Genomic DNA, 20,477 nt, shown 5'->3' with positions numbered 1-20,477 from the left:
CCTGTTATCCTCAACAAATAATACTCTCCACTATGGTTGACAAAGCCCTAAGTTGTTCCTGACCTATTTTCTGAATTTCTGTTCTCGTCCTCACTCTCAAAAAAAAGTCATATATTCTCTCATTCTCACTTTCCACCCACAAGCTGCTGCATTCAAAGAATCGCCTTCTTATCATTTCTGTTTCCTCCAGCAACATATTGCCACCATAAGCATCTTACCCTCCCCTCATGGCATCTTCCTGTGTAATCATGGAAGGTGGAATACTTTGCCCCCTTATCACTTGCCTCCTCAAGACCATCGCCCCAAACAAATCTTCCAGGTGAAGCAGCAAACTATTTGTCCTTCTTTCAATCTACCTACTTGTATTCACCATTCACAATGCAACCTCCTCTTCCTTGGTGAAACCAAACACAAACAGGATGACTACTTTGCGGATCAGCCCCACTCTATCCTAACGAATGACTCTGACCTTGCCACCACTTGCTATTTCAATTCACTATCTTGCTCTCAAGCTAAAATTTCTGCCCTCGGCTTTTTGCGGTGTTCCAGTGAAGCCCAGTGCAAACTGGAGAAAGAGCAGCTAATGTTTTGTTCAGGCAGTTTACAGCCTTCAGGAATCAATATTCAGTGCAATAACTTCAGGTCAGTATCTCTGTCTTCCATTTTTGCAACCCCATAACACCTGCCCAGTGTCTCATTTGCATGGGTTTTCTTTCAGTGAGCTGACTTCGACCATCAACATCTGCTGTTAACACATGTCTTCATGTTTATCTTTTCATCACGGCCACTCTCATTTTCTTTTGCCTTTAACTATGGTGCCCTTCTGCTGGAACTGCTGAGTTTCTCAAACATTTCCTGTTATTATTTTCAGTCGCCAGAATCTGCAGAATTTTGTATTTGTTATACTAGCTCGACCTTCTGGATTACTGGTTCAAGGGCATTACCACTGTGCCACCATATCCCTCTTGATATTTCTGTTGGAATTGGGTGACCATTTAACCAGATGTTTATTTTGATTGGTTCTGATTTGGATGTTGCTAAGCAATTTAACTGTTCCAAATCAGGTATGGGTGGATATTCTAGGATGTGCACTCTGTTGGATACCGGTCTATGAGTTCTCTTACTCAGTTTAGATCCAGTGGGACTCTTTAGCTGTCTCAAGTCTATATGCTGGCAGCAAATACAATGGCTTGCCGGCCTAAATCCTGAAAAAAAAAATTAACCGTTTGGCTGAGGCTTGGCTTTATTTTGGGGTTTTGCTGTGGGTTTATCTAGAGTTCCTCTGTTCAAAATATGTCCTGAGTGAGGCGATGCAATTGCCTGAACTCAAGTGGTGTTTCTTAGGCTCAGTCGGACTGGGGAGAGTGTCCTCTCCATCAGAATACCCTGCAACTCACATGCTCCACTTGCTGCATTTTCTAACGACAAAGCCAGTAGTAGCACCTGTTTGAAGTCCAGTTGGACTTCAACTGGTAGGCACTTTTGGATGGTTACATCATTAATCCCACATATCTAATGGTCTCCCAGCATCTCATTAAGGATGAAACGAGAGCCATTTGCCTCTGGCAGTATTCTTAACTGAATCAAAAATCCAAATACCGATTTCCCTGGTTCTCGAATTGCCGAATGAAAAACGATAGTGTCTCAGAATTAGAGGAGGCTTGGAATCACAATACTTCTTAACTAAATCCATCAGCTCTTGCAAGGTTTTCTTATCTGGTGCTTCAGGGAAAGTTAGGATCCTCCAAACCCGCTTGTGCAGGTCCACAAACTATCAGGAAAATTACCCATGCCTTCTCATCTGCCCCAATGTCATTTGTTCAGAAAACAATAATGCATCCTTTTCACATACTGGACCCATGCTTCGATAACAGGATTGAATGAGTCAAATTTCCTGAGAAAGACATGATGCCAGAAGTATTTATCTCACTCAAAGGCTGCTGTACAAGTGAATTTCTTCAAGAGTGTGCTTTGCTCTCATTGCCACTGAATGAGCTGCACAAAGGCCAGTATCTTGCACCAAGTCACTCCTTAATTACACGTGGAGAGGTCTTAGCACTGATCCAGCTTCCTCAGAACCAGCTCTCAGAGTGACCAGGACCTCTGATACTCTTGCTCATATCCAGGGCTCCCTGTTTGGATTAGACCAACAGCCACCATAAGGAAACTCTTATTCTATGATGTCCGCCTGGCTGACCTTGTTACAATCACTACATGTTGGTATCAGCCAGTATGGTGTCTTGCTTGGGCAGGTTTGTTGACTGAGAAATATGACTTAAAAATGTGTTGCTGGAAAAGCGCAGCAGGTCAGGCAGCATCAAAAGAGCAGGAGAATCAACGTTTCGGGCATAAGCCTTTCTTCAGGAATCAACACATTTGATTTCCAGCAACACATTTTTAAGCTCTGATCTCCAGCATCTGCAGTCCTCACCTTCTTCTGAAAAATATGACTGACTGAAAACAATTAGATAATTATCAGTCAATTTAATTAGGCAACAAACAGACAGAAACTTAATGTTAACAATTAAATCGGTTATTCTGAAGTTGTCAGTAATGAACATAGTACAATGGAAGATCTGTACCCCTACATAGAATCCTTCATTTGCGGGCACATTTTTTGTGAAAAGAAAATTGTGTTTCTCAAATTTTTTTTGTGGAAGTGAGATATCCTGAAAGGCCATGATGTGTTGACAGATTTCAGCATGATTTGTATCATTGCCAAGTGAATTTGAAAATTGAATAGAAAAGATTATGCTAATATTTAATCATGAATATGATGCAACTTCAACATTTCAAAATTATAAAATATTTGTAATTCCAATGTAAATAGACAATCAAATTTTGAAGATAAATTAAAGGTCACACAACACCAGGTTATAGTCCAACAGGTTTATTTGGAAGCACGAGCTTTCGGAGCGCTGCTCCTTCATCAGGTGGTTGTGGAGAATAAGATTGTAAGACACAGAATTTATAGCAAAAGTTTACAGTGTGATGTAACCGAAATTATATATTGAAAAAGACCTGGATTGTTTGTGAAGTCTCTCATGTTTTAGAATGACAGTGTTGGTTTCAGTTCTTTGATATGTAAGTCACAAAACTTTTTTTAAAAGTTACATTCTCAAGTGAAAAAAAAGTTTTGTAATTTACATATGAAAGAACTGAAACCAAAATAGTCATTCTAAAACATGAGAGACTTAACAAACAATCCAGGTCTTTTTCAATATATAATTTCAGTTACTTCACACTGTAAACCTTTGCTATAAATTCTATGTCTTACAATCTTATTCTCCACAACCACCTGGTGAAGGATCAGTGCTCCGAAAGCTAGTGCTTCCAAATAAACCTGTTGGACTATAACCTGGTGTTGTGTGATCTTTAACTTTGTACACCCCAGTTGAACACCGGTGTTTCCAAATCTTAAAGAAAAATGTTATACTTGGAATTATAAATGGAATAATTCTTCCCTTGTGGGAGAGTCTAGGACCACAGGACATAATCTCAGAATAAGGGGCCTCACATTTAAGACAAGGATGAGGAAGAATTTATTCTCTCCATGGGGAGTGAATCTGTCAAATTCTTTCTCATGGAGGGCTGTTAAGCAAATTTACGCTTGAAATAGTCAGATTTCTAATCAGTAAAGGAATCATGTGCTATGGAGAAAGAGCAGGAAAATGGTTTGAGGTTCAGATCAGCCATGATCTTATTGAAAGGCAGGGCAGACTTGATAGCTGAACTGCCTTCTTCTCCTCCAACGACTTCTGAACTTACAAAATTATCTGAACACTTATTAGGAGATGCTCATTTTTGTTATTTATATGTTATAAAAGCTCTCAGCCAAGAATATTTGCATTGAATTTACCCCACTTAATGCGGAATAAAGAGGTCAGATGGTCAATGAGTGAAAACAGTGACAAGATAACAATCAGAATATTTCTTCATAGTTCTAATCAGTCATGCATTCTTAATCATTTATGAGTTAACATGTAAATCACATTTTGGAATGAATGTTATTACAGAGCAAACTGCTATCATCCTAGCTGATGGTATTACTGGACAATTCAGATCCCAGGAGGGAAACTTGGCTTTACAGACCATGACACTAATTTTTTGCAATATGTTTACCATGGTAATCAGTCACAATACATTCCCAAAAGGCTTTCAGTGTACTTCTAGGAAAGTCCATCAATGCTTGTTTCTCAAAAGGAAATCACACAAACTGTATTTACACTAGATAGCAGCTATTTGAAATAGCCTTGTTACAAATATCATAAATAAAGATTCAACTCTTTTAGCCTCTACAATAACCTTACAGATAATCCTTGCTCAGTGTATTTAGTTGGAAATGTCATGGAGGCATTCAAGAAGGAATTGGAATGATCATTTGGAATTGAAACCTTCTGCAAGGGTATGGGGAAGAAATAGCAGATTGGCACCAGGTAATGATGTTTGTGAGGCATGATGGGTTGCAATATCTTTCAAAAGTCAGTGAGATAATTTTCTGGGAGATAGCGTAACATTCAATCTAACTTTTCAAGCACCTTCTGTATGAGGCAAAATTATTACTGGAATGTCAACTTTTGAATTTTCAATTTTTGATTGATCCTTGAATTGCTCTGATTTTTATTTCACTTGATTTCTTTTACCACTCTTAAGTACACTTTCCTCCTGTGTGCCCTCCCCATCATAGTAACATTTTCACATGTGTAATGAACGGTGTGTATTTGTCTTGTTTTAAAGAAGTTAGGCAAATGGAAATGATTAGTGCTGTGAAGACTTTTTAAGAAAAGGTCAGAAAATGAACTGTTCCAGGAAACTTGAAAATGTAACTTTTTTAAAAAAAGTTTTGCAATTTACATTTGAAAGAACTGAAACCAACATGGTCATTCTGAAAGATGAAAGACTTAACAAACAATCCAGGTCTTTTTCAAAATATAATTTCAGTTACATCACACTGAAAACGTTGGCTATAAATTCTGTGTTTTACAATCTTATAATCCACAACCACCTGATGAAGGAGCAGTATTAAGAAAGCTAGTGCTTCCAAGTAAACCTGTTGGACTTTTTTCCTGGTGTTGTGTGATTTTTAACATTGTTTCAGGAAAACATGTGATGAAAGTCAAGGCCTTGGGAGAACCTTTGGAGTGTTAATAGAATAAGATGTTTCTACCTTTGTGTTTATGGGAAGCTGTGTAAACACATTAAGGCAATAGTTTTTTCAGTTCACTTCAGAAAATACCAGAGTTTTAGTTCGTTGAGTTCAGAAACCAGTTTTGGTTTCTCACTTAGCAGGGTGCATTTCAGTTCAAAGGAAACTAATCACTGCAGTAGCAGTGTTTTATTTTGTTCTGGTTTTTGAAGATTTCAAGCCAGGAGAGCTTTGTTGTTAAGAACTGGAAAAAGTTTACGTGATTAGACTTGTGAAAGGTTCATGCCATCAGACTTGAGGGGGGAATCACAAAGTTGTCTTTACAATTCACAAAAGGGAAACTGGATGGAGTCAGTTAACTAGTAACTTAAAAGTGTTGAGATAGTAATACAATTTCTCTGGACCTAGTCTCTGTAAGGGATAGTGTTGTGAAACAGTGTAAAACATTGTGACAGACTTATGACCACATGTATAAGGAACAAGAATTCATCACTCAACCTTTTGAGCCTTCTCCGCCAATCAGTAAGATCGATTTTAACCTCAACTCTTCACTCCTGCAGACCCCCGATTAAAAAACATTCCCTTGGTAATCAAGAATCTGTCTCCCTCTGCCTGAAAAATATTTCAAGATTCTGTATTCGCTGCCTTTTGAGGAAGGGAATTCCAAAGACTAACAAACCTCTGAAATAATTTTTTTTGCCATCTCTGTCTTAAATGTGTGACGTCTTATTTTTTATTCTAGGATCTCCCGTTACAGATTTTCTCATGAGAGGAAACATCCACCTGGTCACGTCCCCTCAGGATCTTACATGTAAATTAAGTCACCTCTGACTCTTGTAATTTCTGAAGATACAGACCCAGCTTGTCCAGACTTTCTTGATAAGGCAATCTTCTCATTCCATCTATTAGTTTAGTAAACCTTCTTTGAACTGTAAGGACAGTGATCAATAACGTACACAGTAGTCCAGATGTGGTCTTACCAATGCCATGTGTAACCACAGCATAACCTCCTCACTATCGCATTCCATTCCACCTGCAATAAAACATAAGTTTGTTAGCTTTCTTATTACTTTCTGTACCTGCATCCTAACTATCTCTGATTCATGTACTAGAACACCCACATCTCTCTGCATCTCATAGTTCTGCAACCTTTCATTATTTAGATAATATGTTTCCTTTTAATTCTTTATGCTAAAGTAGACAATTATACTTATCTTTGCCCACTGACTTAACCTATCTATATCCCTTTGTGGCATGTTAAGATCTTTCCAACTGCAATATACATAAACGTTGGTTAGATTTTTTTTTGCATAATAAACTTGTATATTTTGTTAAAGAACATCTGCAACATCATATGAAATATATTTTATTGACTAACCATTATGTCAATATTCTAAACAAAATAGAATTAAACATATGATTGATAAAGCCATATTTCATTCTGGGGTCTGACTTGCCCAAGTAGTACCATCAGCTGAGATCATAACACAAGGCACACTTGCTGAATTTTTTCTTGTATCTGTAGAATGTATTACATAATTCACGATTTGGAGATGCCGGAATGGGGTGTACAAAGTTAAAAATCACACAACACCAGGTTATAGTCCAATGGGTTTATTTGGAAGTACTAGCTTTCGGAGCGCTGCTCCTTCATCAGGTGGTTGTGGAGTATAAGATCCTAAGACACAGAATTTATAGCAAACGTTTGCAGTGTGATGTAACTGAAATTATACATTGAAAAAGACCTGGATTGTTGTTAAGTCTCTCAACTTTTAGAATGACCATGTTGGTTTCAGTCCTTTCATATGTAAATCCCAGAACTTTTTTAAAAGTTACATTCTCAAGTGAACTTTAAAAATTGGTGTCATGTCAGCCCAGATTTCTTTTTGATTTGATAAAGTCCAGAGAACCTCTTAATTATTCCCCATAGACAGGTGACAGTACTGATACTTACTGCACGTTCTTATATTTCTTTTAAATATATCTGAGTTTCACTGAGCTTTTTTGGAGAGAATTCTGCCCTGAAGCCCAGTGTGGTTTCTTTCAAAAGACTCATTAACTATTTGCTCTGCCCCTTGGCATCCTTCTATCTGATTCCGGCCTCGTCTTACCATAAGCTGTTCCCAGATCAACCCTCCACTCAGACGATGTCTGAGAACACACCAGCATCCCTTGCCTTTGCACCAACTTTAGTACCCGTTGTGTGCCCAGAGAAGCTCCATCAGTCTTCAGCTGCCCTGCATGATTCCTGACATTTGCCCTGGATGTTAAGTTGGATGTGTGGTGGAGACCTAGTAGACAAGACCAACAGTGGAGGCCACAATGTCAACCTGATCCGAGGTTGTCACCATGGTTACTGCAGTCTCAGTTTATTGAGCTCTGATCATGTTGGAGACTGCTACACTGCCCTGCCACTGTTACATGGTTTTCCTGTCTTACCTGCTCCTCTCTCTGAGAGAAACTTGCCCACTCACTAGCCTACTTGATGGGTCTTTCTTTATTACTGAAAGGAGACTTGTTTCTGTCTCTACCTCCCTTTAATCATAGGGCACGTTGTTGCAATGTAATAGCCTATTTTGTTAATTCTTCTACCCTTGTTTTCTGAAATACTAATCTATTCACCGAAAGGATTTTCTAAAAAAGTCGTCAATCAAATGCATGTAAACAAGCTGCAGTGCTTCTCACGGATCTCAAAATCTAAAATGTAATGAAACTATATTTTCATCCTTCTGAACATAAACAATAAGGAATTACAAATCAAACTTAAGCTATTGTGACGATGCTGTCATGTTAAAAGAGTCATTTTGTCCTTGGGTATTTTTCAAGAGAGGTCATGAAGGCAGAGGTGCTGAAATGTCTACTTTAACAATGAAGGTGCCGGTGTTGGACTGGGCTGGACAAAGTTAAAAATCACAGAACACTAGGTTATAGTCCAACAGGTTTATTTGAAAGTACATGCTTTCAGAGCACTGCTCCTTCATCAGGTAACTAGTGGGACAGGATCATTCGACACAAAATGTATAGTAAAAGATCAGAGTGTCATACAGCTCAAAAGATCATAGAAATGCACAGCAGGGAAACAGACCCTTTTGTCCAACCCCATCCATGCCGACCAGATATCCCAACCCAATCTAGTCCCACCTGCCAGCACCCGGCCCATATCCCTCCAAACCCTTCCTATTCATATACCCATCCAAATGCCTATTCATATACCCTAAACCTATGCCCTCTAGCTCTGGACTCCCCAGCCCCAGGGAAAAGGCTTTTCCTATTTACCTTATCCATGTCCCTCATAATTTTATAAACCTCTATAATGTCACCCCTCAGCCTCTGACGTTCCAGGGAAAACAGCCCCAGCCTGCCAGCCTCTCCCTGTAGCTCAAATCCTCCAACCCTGGCAACATCCTTTTAATCTTTTCTGCATCCTTTCAAGTTTCACAACATCTTTCCAATAGGAAGACCAGAATTGCACGCAATATTCCAACAGTGGCCGAACCAATGTCCTGTACAGCCACAGTATGACCTTCCAACTCTTGTACTCAATATTCTGACTAATAAAGGAAAGCATACCAAACGCCTTCTTCACTATCCTATCTACCTGTGACTCCACTTTCAAGGAGCTTTGAACCTGCACTTCAAGCTCTCTTTGTTCAGCAACACTCCTCGGACCTTACCATTAAGTGTATAAGTCCTGATGTGATGTATTGAACAAACCTTGATTGCTGTTAAATCGTTAATCACTTAGAAAGGGGATGCAGGTTTTGATTGATTAATACCTAAATCCCAGAACTTCTTCCAAGTCACAGCCCGGAGACCTTTTAAAGTTTTATCAGTTTAAAGAAAGGTGACATCTCAGCTCAGACAATGCATTAAAGGTTACAGTCTGTCTGTATTTCAACTGTAATGTTTAAGTAAACCCTGTTTTGCTTAAAGCCAAGTGGTGTGATTAGCTACCATTGTTAAAGTAAAAATCACACAACACAAGGTCATAGTCCAGCAGGTTTATCTTGAAAGTACAAGCTTTCAAAGTGTTGCTCCTTCACACCTGGAATATTCACTTCACATTTACCTTCTAAATAAAAATAGTTAAGGTCTGGCCTGGCCCATAACAATATATATGGTTCTGTCTATTTCCAAAGTAGGAATTTAAAAACATATCACATGGACTGACTGCCTACAGATTGTGTGCATGTTGAACAAAAGAGAATGTATCTGGCAAATATAAGTCTGCAAATGCAAATTCACCTCGTAGTCTTATATTTGTGTGTGTGTGCACGTGTGTGAGGGGGAGGAAGAGAGAGAGAGTATCTATGTGTCTATGAGAGAGGGAGAGAGCATGTGTGTGTGTGTGAGAGAGAAGAGCACGTGTATGAGAGACTGACCGCATGAGTGTGCAAGTATGATCATGTGTAAGAGTATGTAAGTTTGTTTAATACATCACATCAGTTGTACGAGACTGATCTTTTACTATAAATTCTGCGTCCTATGAACCTGCCCCACTAGCTACCTGATGAAGAAGGAGTGCTTCGAAATCTCGTACTTTCAAAATAAACCTGTTGGACTATAACCACATGTTGTGTGAGTTTTACTTTAACAATGGCAGGGAAGTGTCAGTTCTCCCAGTTCAGGATTTTTTGTAGTTTGGTTTCAGTGAGAAACTGCTGGTTTAGCTGTAGCAGAGAAGCTGCTGCAGACCAAAGAAAGGCTCCAAGCTTCAACAGATGATTCTTCTCTGATTTTTCTCTCTGAAATCTCTCCTCCCTATAAGAACCTATGTTTGAATTTACTTTTTGCCAAAGAGAGTGTGTATGGGATATGGGATTCAAACAGTTCCTTAGTTAAGTTGCTATGTCAGGTCAGTTAAGTTTTCCAAGAATTGTTGTTCTAGATTCCATTTTCTTTTGGTTTGTGTTTCAACTGTGGTGTTCAAATAAGTTCTTTTTTGCTTAAAGTCAAGTGGTTTGACCAGCTGCATTACACCTGGAATATCCACTTCATATCTGCTTTTAAAGTTAAAAAGAAGGTAGGGTCTAGGCTACCTTCTTGGAATATTTTGAGGGGGTCTGGCCTGGCCCATAACAATATATATGGTTCTGTCTACTTCAGACCTGAAGTTTTCAAATCATAATAATAACAATAATAATGAAACATGAATGTTCATCACAATACCTATTCAAAATGTACTACACTCGTGTTCCTTCTGAGGATCTTCCTACTTTCTCCTAAAGTGCTAACGCTGGCTTAAATAACATCCAAAACATCCAATGGAGCTGTCTGTATTGGCTCTAAGTTTATGTGTATTGATGTTATGTGCTGCGAGATTGAGAGAATTTTGCTATATATAACATGCATTGGGAATTCCTGATGTAAGTTTCTACACTTGCACAATTATTTCTGCTGAGTTATATTAACTTTATTTTTAATTGCTGAAGAAATTGATATGAATATTGGTGCAATTGTGGCATGTTAGATTGAAGAACTTCCAACTAGACTTAGCCAGTATTTGGAAAATAGTTTAAAACAAAGACTGCTGTCTGTTGTTTTACACAATGAACTCCCACATTTTTCATTTTCACACAATGCTTGGTTAATGTTCATCTGCAAACTTTGTTGAAACAATGCATACTTTATCTTAATGTTTCAGTTATGTCACTTGGTGACCTTCTGCTTTCTTGTGTAGATATAAAGGCTAGAATTATTGTGAAATTTTAATGTACACTCTATTTTCTTTCAGTGTGTGTGCGCTATTTTGAGACTCATCCCGCAAAGGCAGCAGCAGTCTTGCTGTTTGTGTCTAGTCCAGCTACCCCAGTTGGGGGCGTGAGGGTCTGACAGGGGGTTGGGTCACGCGAGGGTGGTGGGGCAGCCTCGTCGGACGCGGGGGGCTGGGGTGTGGACCGGGAGCGGAGGTGGGAATGGACAGGGTTGGACGGGGTTAATGGGCGGAGGTGGGGGCAGGCAGGGGTGGGGTCTCGCGTGTGGTGTGCTGCTGCCCAGTCTCCTGAACGAGGAGCGGAGTTAACAAATGCTCGCTGTGTCAATCCCATTGAACTGATGGGGGCGGGTGGGGAAGTGCACGGGTGGAGAACACGGGAGGCTTCAGCAATGCTGCAGGCCCCTTGTACACAAGTGTGTGTCTGCTCGGAAATAAATCCTGAGACAGAGAGAGGGAGCAAGGCAGGCAGAGCGAGGAAAAAGGAAACTTCAGAAAACTCCGAGCCCCAGAGGAGAAGCATTGAAGTAATTAATCAAATAGTCAATTATCTGAACGAAATACTGCCCACCAATCTTGTTCAGATAATTGAGGTTCCTCTGTATATGTTGATCACACACTGAAAGGTGAACTATAGCTAAAAGAACTGAGGATCAAAAATGCTTTAGATAACTTTGAGAAGTGAAGAGAATTGGGGACATACAACAAAAGAATTAACCCCAGAAATATCAAAGTGTCATCAATGAATGTTTCAGGTGGATTCAAAATACCATTATGCCATGAACAGTCCCAAATGGTATAATAGAATTTTCAAAACTAAACATGGAATGAAAAATTTAGAAGAAGAAGATACACAGAACAAAGAGAGGGCGTTATACTGATCAAAAGTTTCATCCCATTGTTGAATGTGTTGGTAGCAGTCTCAATTGTGCTGTACTAGACAGTGGATGCACATTCACAGTGTGCAGAATAGACTGGCTAAAATGCCAGCTACATGCTCTCATAAATAAAGTTTGGGACAAAGTTTTAGGAATTTGAGACTTACATTAGTTTCAGAGTAGGAGATGATAACATATAAAAATATTTGAGGAGCAGTCGTTCCTCAAAAAATAGACAGAATCAATCATTTTATTTGTCTGAATGTAGTGTCCATTGAAATAACTTGGGCATTAAGCAAGCCAGAAATGAAGAAAGCATGGATGAAATAGATGTGGAAACCAATAAAGATGTTGTGTTTGGAAACTGTGAATCAAGACATAATGGTACTCCTTTAATTCAACATAACCTCTCCAAAAGAAGGAATTAAAGAGGTGTTATTGAATCAGTGGGTAAAGTTTAGAAGACAAAGTCAATTGTATAAAAGTTGTATCGGCAATTTATCCACTCATCATCGAGAAAGTTAATTTTTAAAATAAAATATGCAGGAATAAGAGGCAAAAGTGAGGACTGCAGATGCTGGAAATCAGAGTCTAGATTAGAGTGGTGATGGAAAAGCACAGCCAGTCAGGCAGCATCCGAGGAGCAGGAAAATCAATGTTTTGGGCAAAAGCCCTTCATCAGGACTGAAGGCAGGGAGCCTCCCAGGCTTCAGTCCTGATGAAGGGCTTTTGCCCGAAACGTCGATTTTCCTGCTCCTCGGATGCTACCTGACCGACTGTGCTTTTCCAGCACCACTCTAACCTGCAGGAATAATAGTTGCATCGTACAATAAGCTCATAGAAGAGATATAAATGATAAATATCAGACTTATAGGAATTAAGGCCACCATCATTGTCTGTTCTCAGCAAGAGATTTCAATGAGATGGTGGCAATGGATTTTAGGAAATAAAACAAGATCTGTTAACTCTGTTTTCTCTCCACAGATGCTGCCAGATCTGCTGAGTTTTTCCAGCAATTTCTGTTTTTGTGCGTTGTGGATTTAAAAACCTGGGATAAAGGGAAAAAAAACACTTTTCCTTTTTGTAGATTGGGCAGCTGGATTTTGTTAGTCAATAGTAATACATACTAGAGACAAAATAATTGCAGACAAGGTAATGGGACATTGGACAGGGTTCAAGTTTAAATGTTTGATAGCATTTCTCATAGTTCATGGTGAAGAATTTGTTAATGATTAATTTAGAGGTACGTGCAAGAATATGAACTTTTAGCAATAGTAGTTGTATAAGGAATTAATGCAGTAACAAATAGAATGGTTCATCAAATGTTGGCAGATCAGCCCAATTGTGAATTGTCTTCTACATTTGTATGGATTGTTCATGTTAAGAATTTGTTGCAGATAATTGTATGATATATTCCACATCAATTAGTTCTTGGTAGTATCCGAAGGTCTCATCACAAAGAAATGATCAGCTCTCAGCTCAGGAAGCAGCTATCGTTAGTTCAACTTGTTTGCAGCATTTGAATTGAATTACATCTCGGCAGAAAAGCTTTATTTAAAGCCAAGTTCACCAAAGAATTTGGCTAGCCTTAAAATATAAGAGGTTGTCGGAAACCAGTCTCAATTCATGAGACATAAGAGATAGGAGCTTAAAGAATAGAGAAACCCTGGGAAGATTATTGATAAGGATTGAAAAACAACAAGTTGACAGAATGGGAACCAGACTGAATGGGTGACCTCTTCAGCCATGCTTGGTATGGATTACAAATTTGCAGATTCTGAAGGAGTTATAGAAAATAACGAAGTATCTGTTCTGCCTTTTGATCATGGCTAACATGTCTCTCAACCCTATTTTCCTGCCTTCTCCCTAGAACCCTTGATCCATTCCCAATCAAGGATTTATCTCACTTTGTCTTAAATGCTCTCAATCACTGGGCCTCCACAGCCCTCTGCGGCAATGAGGTCCAAAGATCAACCACCACTTATCTGAAAGAATTCCTTTTCATCTCAATTTTAAAGGGTCATCCTTTCACTCTGAGACTGTGCAACCTGGGTACTCGTGTCTTCTATCAGTGGAAACATCTCCATGTCCACTGTATCCAGACATCTATTCTGTAAATTTCAAACAGATCACCCCTCATTGCGGCACAGTGGCTCACTGGTTAGCACTGCTGCCTCACAGCGCCAGGGACCCAGGTTCGATTCAGTCTCCTTGTGCCTGTGTGGGTTTCCTCCAGGTGCTGTGGCTTCCTCCTACAGTACAAAGATGTGCAGGTTAGGTGGTTTGACTATGCTAAATTGCCCATAATTTGCAGGCGAGGTGGATTCGCCAGGGGGAATACAGAGATAGGGTAGGGGTTGAGTCTGGGTGGGATGCTCTTAGGAGCGTTAGTGTGAACTCGATGAGCTGAATTACCTGCTTCCTCACTGAAGGGATTCTGTTCTATAATTCGGTGATTCGTCCTTTGAAACTCATTGAGTATGGACCTAGAGTCCTCAACCGCTTCTCATGTGACAAGTCCTTCATCCCCAGCATCATTCTTGTGAACCTCCTATGGCGACGCCTCCCCACCCCTCCCCCCATCCCCCCTGTAAAGCCAGCACATCCTTCCTTAGATATGGGGCCTGAAATAGCTCACAATATTCCAAGTGCAGTCTGACTGGAGCCTTATACAACCTCAGCAGTACATTTCTGCTCTTACATTTTGTGTCTCTTCAAATGAATGCTAACATTGCATTTGCCTTCCTAACTACTAAAAGTACCTAATTGTTAACCTTAATAGAAACCTGAACTAGCACTCCCAATGTCCCATCGCACTTCAGATTTCTGAAACCTTTTCCTGTTTGGAAAATAGGAGAAAGTGAGGACTGCAGATTCTGGAGAGTCAGAGTCAAAAAGGACGGTGCTGGAAAAGCACAGCAGGTCAGGCAGCATCTGAGGAGCAGGATAGTTGTCAATTTGGGCCCCCTATCATCCCACCCCCCCACACACAGCACAGGTTGCGTAAAAATAGGTTGCCCACACCTCCCCCCTCACCTTCATCCAGGGCCCCAATGGATCTTTTCGCATCCGGCAGAGATTGTCCTGCACATCCACCCACCTCACCTAGGGCATCCGTTGCTCTCGATGTGGTCTCCTGTACATCGGGGAGACAGGATGCCAAACCGCAGAGCGTTTCAGGGAACATCTCTGGGATGCACACACACTAAATAACCCCACTGCTCTGTGACCGACGATTTAAATGCCCCCAAGGATATGCAAGTCCTGGGCCGCCTCCACCACCAAATCAAATCCACTCGCCAACCGGAAGAACAACGTGTCAGCTTCCACCTTGTGACCCTTCAAACACACGGCATCAGCATCAGTTTCCCTCCCCCAACTTCATCCCAGATCCAACCTCCAACTCGGCACCACCCTGTTGACCTGTCCTACATGTTGATCTTCCTTCCCACCTATCCGCTCCACCCTCCCCACTGACCTAACCACCTGCATCCACCTTATCACCTACCTTACCCCCCGCCCCACCTCCATCTCCACCCGCTATTTATCTCTAATCCTCTTTCCCCCTCCACATTCCTGATGAAGGGTTTATGCCCGAAATATCAACTCTCCTGTGCGATGATGCTGCTCCTTTAACAAGGGTATGTTGTCCTTGGTTTTTTTTTTTCAGAAAGGTCGTAAAAGACACAGACTCCAAAAAGTCTAAGTTGAAGGGTTTTAGGACCAATTTGATTGTAGCTAACAGATACTGCCTCAGGGAAAAAGGCTTTCAAGTTTATAACACACACCAGTTCTTCCAGCTCAGCTTTTCTCTGGTTTGATTTGATTTTTGGCACTCTGGCTATTCACTGAAAGCAGTTAAGCAGTTGTAAAAGCTGCAGGACCCCAAAGAAACAGGTCAATGCTGATCCTCCTCTCTCTGTGATATGTCTCCTGTATGATCCTGTGTTTGATTTTACCTTTTGTGCCAAGGGTTGTTTATGGGAATTTTTGCAAGTATTTGGAACAGCATCATTAAGTTGGGATGATCTGTTAGGTTTTCAGATAGATTAAGTTATTCAGCATTCTGTTCTCTTTTGTTTGTGTTTCATTCGGTAGTCTTGTAAATAAATTCTGTTTTGTTTAAAACTAAGTGGTTTGACATGCTGCATCTTTCCCATCTACTTAAAACAACTAGCAAAGTTAGGATCTGGTCTACTTCCTTGAAGTGTTTTGAGGGTGTCTGGCCTGGTCCATAACACCAGCTCCTCGGATGCTGCCTGACCTGCTGTACTTTTCCAGTGCCACCCATTTTGAAAATAGTCCACTTATCTATTCTTCCTATGAAAGTGCATAACTTCACACGTCCCCACTTTGTATTTCATCTGCCACTTCTTTGCCCACTGTCCTAGCCCGCCCACGTCCTTTTGCAGTCTCCCCACTTCCTCAGCACCATGTATCCCTCCACCTGTCTTTGTGTCACCTGCAAATTTATCAACAATGCCCTCAGTTCCTTCATCCAGATCGTTTATGTATAATGCAAATAGTTGTGGTCCCAACACTGACCCATGTGGAACTCCACTCGTCACTGGCTACCAATCTGACCAAGACCTCTTCTGCCAGTCAGCCAACCCTCTATCAATGCCAGTACATTGCACCTATCATCAAGGGGCTTTTATGGAATTTAGCAGCCTCCTGTGCATCACCTTGTCAAAGACCTTCTGGAAATCCAAATGGATCATGTCCATGGGCTGTTCCTTGTCTAACTAGCTCATTATGTTACCAAAGAATTCTAACAGATTCATCAGGCATGACCTCACCTTGACAAAGTCATGCTGACTCAGCCCTATGTTAGCATGCATTTCCAAATACTGCACAATCTCATCCTTAATAATGGACTCGAAAGTCTTACCCATGACCAAGGTCAGCCTTATTGGCCTATAGTCTCCTGTCTTCTGCCTCTCTCAATTCTTAAATATGAGTCGTTTTTCAGTCCTCTGGGACCCTTATGGATTCCAGAGACTCCTGAAAAATCACCAGCAATGCCTCTACAATGTTCAACACTATTTCCTTCAGAATTGTGTGTGTAGCCCTGTTTTGCCAAATGATTAAGAGTTGTTGAGTCATCCAGCATGGAAACAAACCTGTCGGGCCAAACAGTCCATGCCGACTATTTTCCCAAACTAAACTAGACCCACCTGCCTGTGTTAGGCCCATATAAGGCCCAAAGCTATCCTATTCATGTACTTATCCAAATGTCTTTTAAGCATTGTAACTGTACCTGCATCCATCATTTACTTTGGCAGTTCATTCCACACACACACACGTACCAACGTGCAATGGTCAGTTTTTGCATCTTCTCTACGGACCTCACTCTCTTCCACATTGGTCCACATCTCAAACCTGTTAGATGTAAGATGAGAAAATCTGTAAGGAAAAGCCAGGGAACTACAGACAGTAAGCCTTACATTAGTGTTGGGTAAGTTGTTGGAGGGGATTCTGAGGTACTGAATTTACATGCATTTGGAAAGGCAGGGTCTGATGAGGGACAATCAATATGGCTTTGTGCAGAGGAAATCATGTCTCACTAATGTGATTGAGTTTTTTGAAGAGGTGACAAAGAAGATTAATGAAGGCAGAGTGGTAGACATTGTCAGTATGGACTTCAGCAAAGCATGCAACAAGGTCCCGCATGGCATACTACTTAGGCAGGTTACATCCCACGGGATCTGGGGGAGCTAGCCAATTGGACATAAAATTGGCTTTTAGGAAGAAGACAGAGGATGGTGATAGAGGGGTTGCTTTAAAAGAGTGGATTGAACTTTACTCTGTACCTGATAATGTTCTTGACTTAGGAGTGTCTGACAGGGGCGGTGTTGCAATAGTGGGGAGGGGGAGGCTGGACATGAGTTTTCTGCTTGTATTTTTTGGTTAAAAGAGGATAGCTTTTTGGACTGGAAGCCTGTGACCAGAAATATGCCACAAAGATAGGTGCCTGGAGCACTGCTTTTCGTCATTTACATAAATGCTTTGAATGTGAATATAAGAGATATGGTTAGTAACTTTGCAGATGACACCAAACTAGGTAGTTTAGTGGACAGTGAAGAAGATTATCTTAGAATACAAAAGGACTTTGCTCAGATGGGCCAATCGGCTGAGAAGTGCTAGTTGGAGTTTAATTTAGATAAATGAGAGGTATTGCATTTTGGTGAGGCAAACCAGGGCGGGACTTATACAATTAATGGCAGGACCCTGGGGAGTGTTGCCAAACAAAGAAACCTCAAGATTCAGGTGTACAGTTCCTTGAAAGTTGAATTGCAGGGAGTCAGGGTGGTGAAGAAGGCATTTGGCACGCTTGTCTTCTTTGGTCAATACATTAATCGTTGGAATTAGGATGTCATGTTGCAGCTGTACAGGACTTTGGTGAGGCTACTTTTAGAATACCACATGCCATTCTAGTTGCCCTTCAATATTGGAGATTGATAAACTTGAGAGTTCAGAAAGGATTTACAAGAATGTCGCTGGCACTGGAGAGTTTGAGTTGTAGGACGAGGTTGAATAGGCTGAGGCCTTTTTCCCTGGAGCGTCAGTGTTATGGAACAGACCAGATGTTCCGCAAGATATATTAAGAAGGTAGACAATAGACAATAGGTGCAGGAGTAGGCCATTCTGCCCTTCGAGCCTGTACCACCATTCAATATGATCATGGCTGATCATCCTTAATCAGTATCCTGTTCCTGCCTTATCGCCATAACCCTTGATTCCACAATCCTTGAGAGCTCTATCCAATTCTTTCTTTACTGAATCCAGAGACTGGGCCTCCACTGCCCTCTGGGGCAGAGCATTCCACACAGCCACCACTCTCTGGGTGAAGAAGTTTCTCCTCATCTCTGTCCTAAATGGTCTGTGTCCTCTGGTTCGGCACTCACCCATCAGCGGAAACATGTTTCCTGCCTCCAGAGTGTCCAATCCTTTAATAATCTTATATGTCTCAATCATATCCCCTCTCAGTCTTCTAAACTCAAGGGTATACAAGCCCAGACGCTCCAGTCTTTCAATGTAAGGTAATCCCGCCATTCCAGGAATTTACCTCGTGAACCTCCACTGCACTCCCTCAATAGCCAGAATGTCTTTCCTCAAATTTGGAGACCAGAACTGCACGTAGTCCTCCAGGTGTGGTTTCACAAGGGCCCTGTACAGCTGCAGAAGAACCTCTTTGCTTCTGTACACAATCCCTCTTGTTATGAAGGCCAGCATGTTATTAGCCTTCTTCACTACCTGCTATGCCTGCATGCTTACCTTCATCGACTGGTGTACAAGAACACCCAGATCTCTCTCTACTGCCCCTTTACCGAAATTGATTCCATTTACGTAGTAGTTTGCCTTCCTGTTCTTGCCACCAAAGTGGATAACCATACATTTATCCACATTAAGCTGCATCTGCCATGCATCTGACCACTCACCTAACTTGTCCACGTCACCCTGTAATCTCCTAACATCCTCATCACATTTCACCCTGCTACCCAGCTTAGTATCATCAGCAAATTTGCTAATGTTATTACTAATACCATCAAGGTAGTCTCGATCATAACTTCTGTTATTTTAAAGGTAAATGTCAGGTGCTGTGTTCCAGATTCAATTTGGTTGGTTCAACTACTTGACATGAAGCAAAACACAATTTATTCAAATACTACAGTCAAAATACACCAAAAGAAAGAAGTACTTGGAATAACTTAACTCCATTGGAAAATGTAACAGTATAGTACATCTCGTAGCTGTTACTAATTAACTGTTCCAACATAGTAACTTACCATAAACATCACTTGGCAAAAGGCAAATTCAGAATACTGATTTATCTCACATGCAGTCTGGCAGCCTAGGAAGAGAACCTCCAGCTTTTTGCTGAAATCAAGAGTGGGAGAATAACTTCCACTCCTTCAAGACCCCAACAGCAACTGCTGGAAGCTAACTAAACATTCTGGATCTGTGAGCGCTTGACCACACCCACTCAGGCTGCTTCTATTGTTACAACTTTTTTTAAAAGTCCCCAAAGCCCCACAAGTTAGTTACCTTCTCATAGACTGTCACACTCATGCCTCAATCTGTCTCTAAAAGAAACCAGGATGAAACACACATCATAAAGTCACAACATCATACTGCTGGAGGCTGAGGGGTGACCTTATAGAGGCTTATACAATCATGAGGGGCATGGATAGGATGACTAGCCAAGGTCTGTTTCCTAGAAGGGGGGAAAGTGCAAAACTAAAGGGCATAGGTTTAAGGGGAGAGGGGAAAGATTATAAAGGGACATCAGGGGCATTTTTTTCATGCAAAGAATGGTGCAGGTATGGACTGAGCTGCCAGAGGAAGTGGTGAAAGTGGGTACAATGACCACTTTTAAAAGGCATTTGGATGGATATATGAAAAGGAAGGGTTTACAGGGAAATTGGCCAAATGCTAGCAAATGGGATTAGGTCAGATTGGGACGTCTGGTCAGCGCAGACAAGTTGGACTGAAAGGTCACATGCGGTGTTCTGACTCTATGACAAGCACATGGGCTGAGACTCCTTCTGCATTACCTCCCATATCCCTTTACTTGCTTCACTGGTCGTCACGCTCTCCTGTCCCAGACTACTGATTGGATTTGAGGTAGTTAATCAACACTGAACTGCAGTTCGTCAAGCAACCAACAGTTGATACAAATGTGGTCACAATGAACCACAATGGGGCCCAGCAGTTCCCACATCATGCAGTTACAACA

The 20,477-nt window shown here is 41.0% G+C and overlaps 1 protein-coding gene and 1 long non-coding RNA gene across 8 annotated transcripts in view; one reads left to right on the top strand and one right to left on the bottom strand.

The window, feature by feature from the left end:
- The window catches only part of LOC122543146 (methylcytosine dioxygenase tet3), a 371,083-nt gene that overhangs the window by 129,751 nt on the left and 220,855 nt on the right, over positions 1 to 20,477 (top strand). The window lies entirely within an intron of this gene.
- LOC122543149 (uncharacterized) overlaps positions 4,300 to 20,477 on the bottom strand; it is a 43,423-nt gene continuing 27,245 nt past the window's right edge. The window contains exons 3-4 of one of the 2 annotated variants that reach the window (XR_015754895.1): positions 17,047 to 17,119; positions 4,300 to 6,179 (exon numbers count right to left, since the gene is read on the bottom strand). This is a non-coding gene — a long non-coding RNA (uncharacterized LOC122543149). The remainder of the gene's footprint in view (positions 6,180 to 17,046; positions 17,120 to 20,477) is intronic. The other variant, XR_015754899.1, reaches the window with a different exon arrangement.

The sequence above is a fragment of the Chiloscyllium plagiosum genome, unplaced genomic scaffold (assembly GCF_037043375.1).
Source record: "Chiloscyllium plagiosum isolate Xiang-an unplaced genomic scaffold, Cpla_swu_hap1 HiC_scaffold_48, whole genome shotgun sequence".
Lineage (NCBI taxonomy): Eukaryota > Metazoa > Chordata > Chondrichthyes > Orectolobiformes > Hemiscylliidae > Chiloscyllium > Chiloscyllium plagiosum.
Note: the sequence above shows the minus strand (reverse complement) of the source record. Positions and strands in the feature narration are given on the sequence as shown.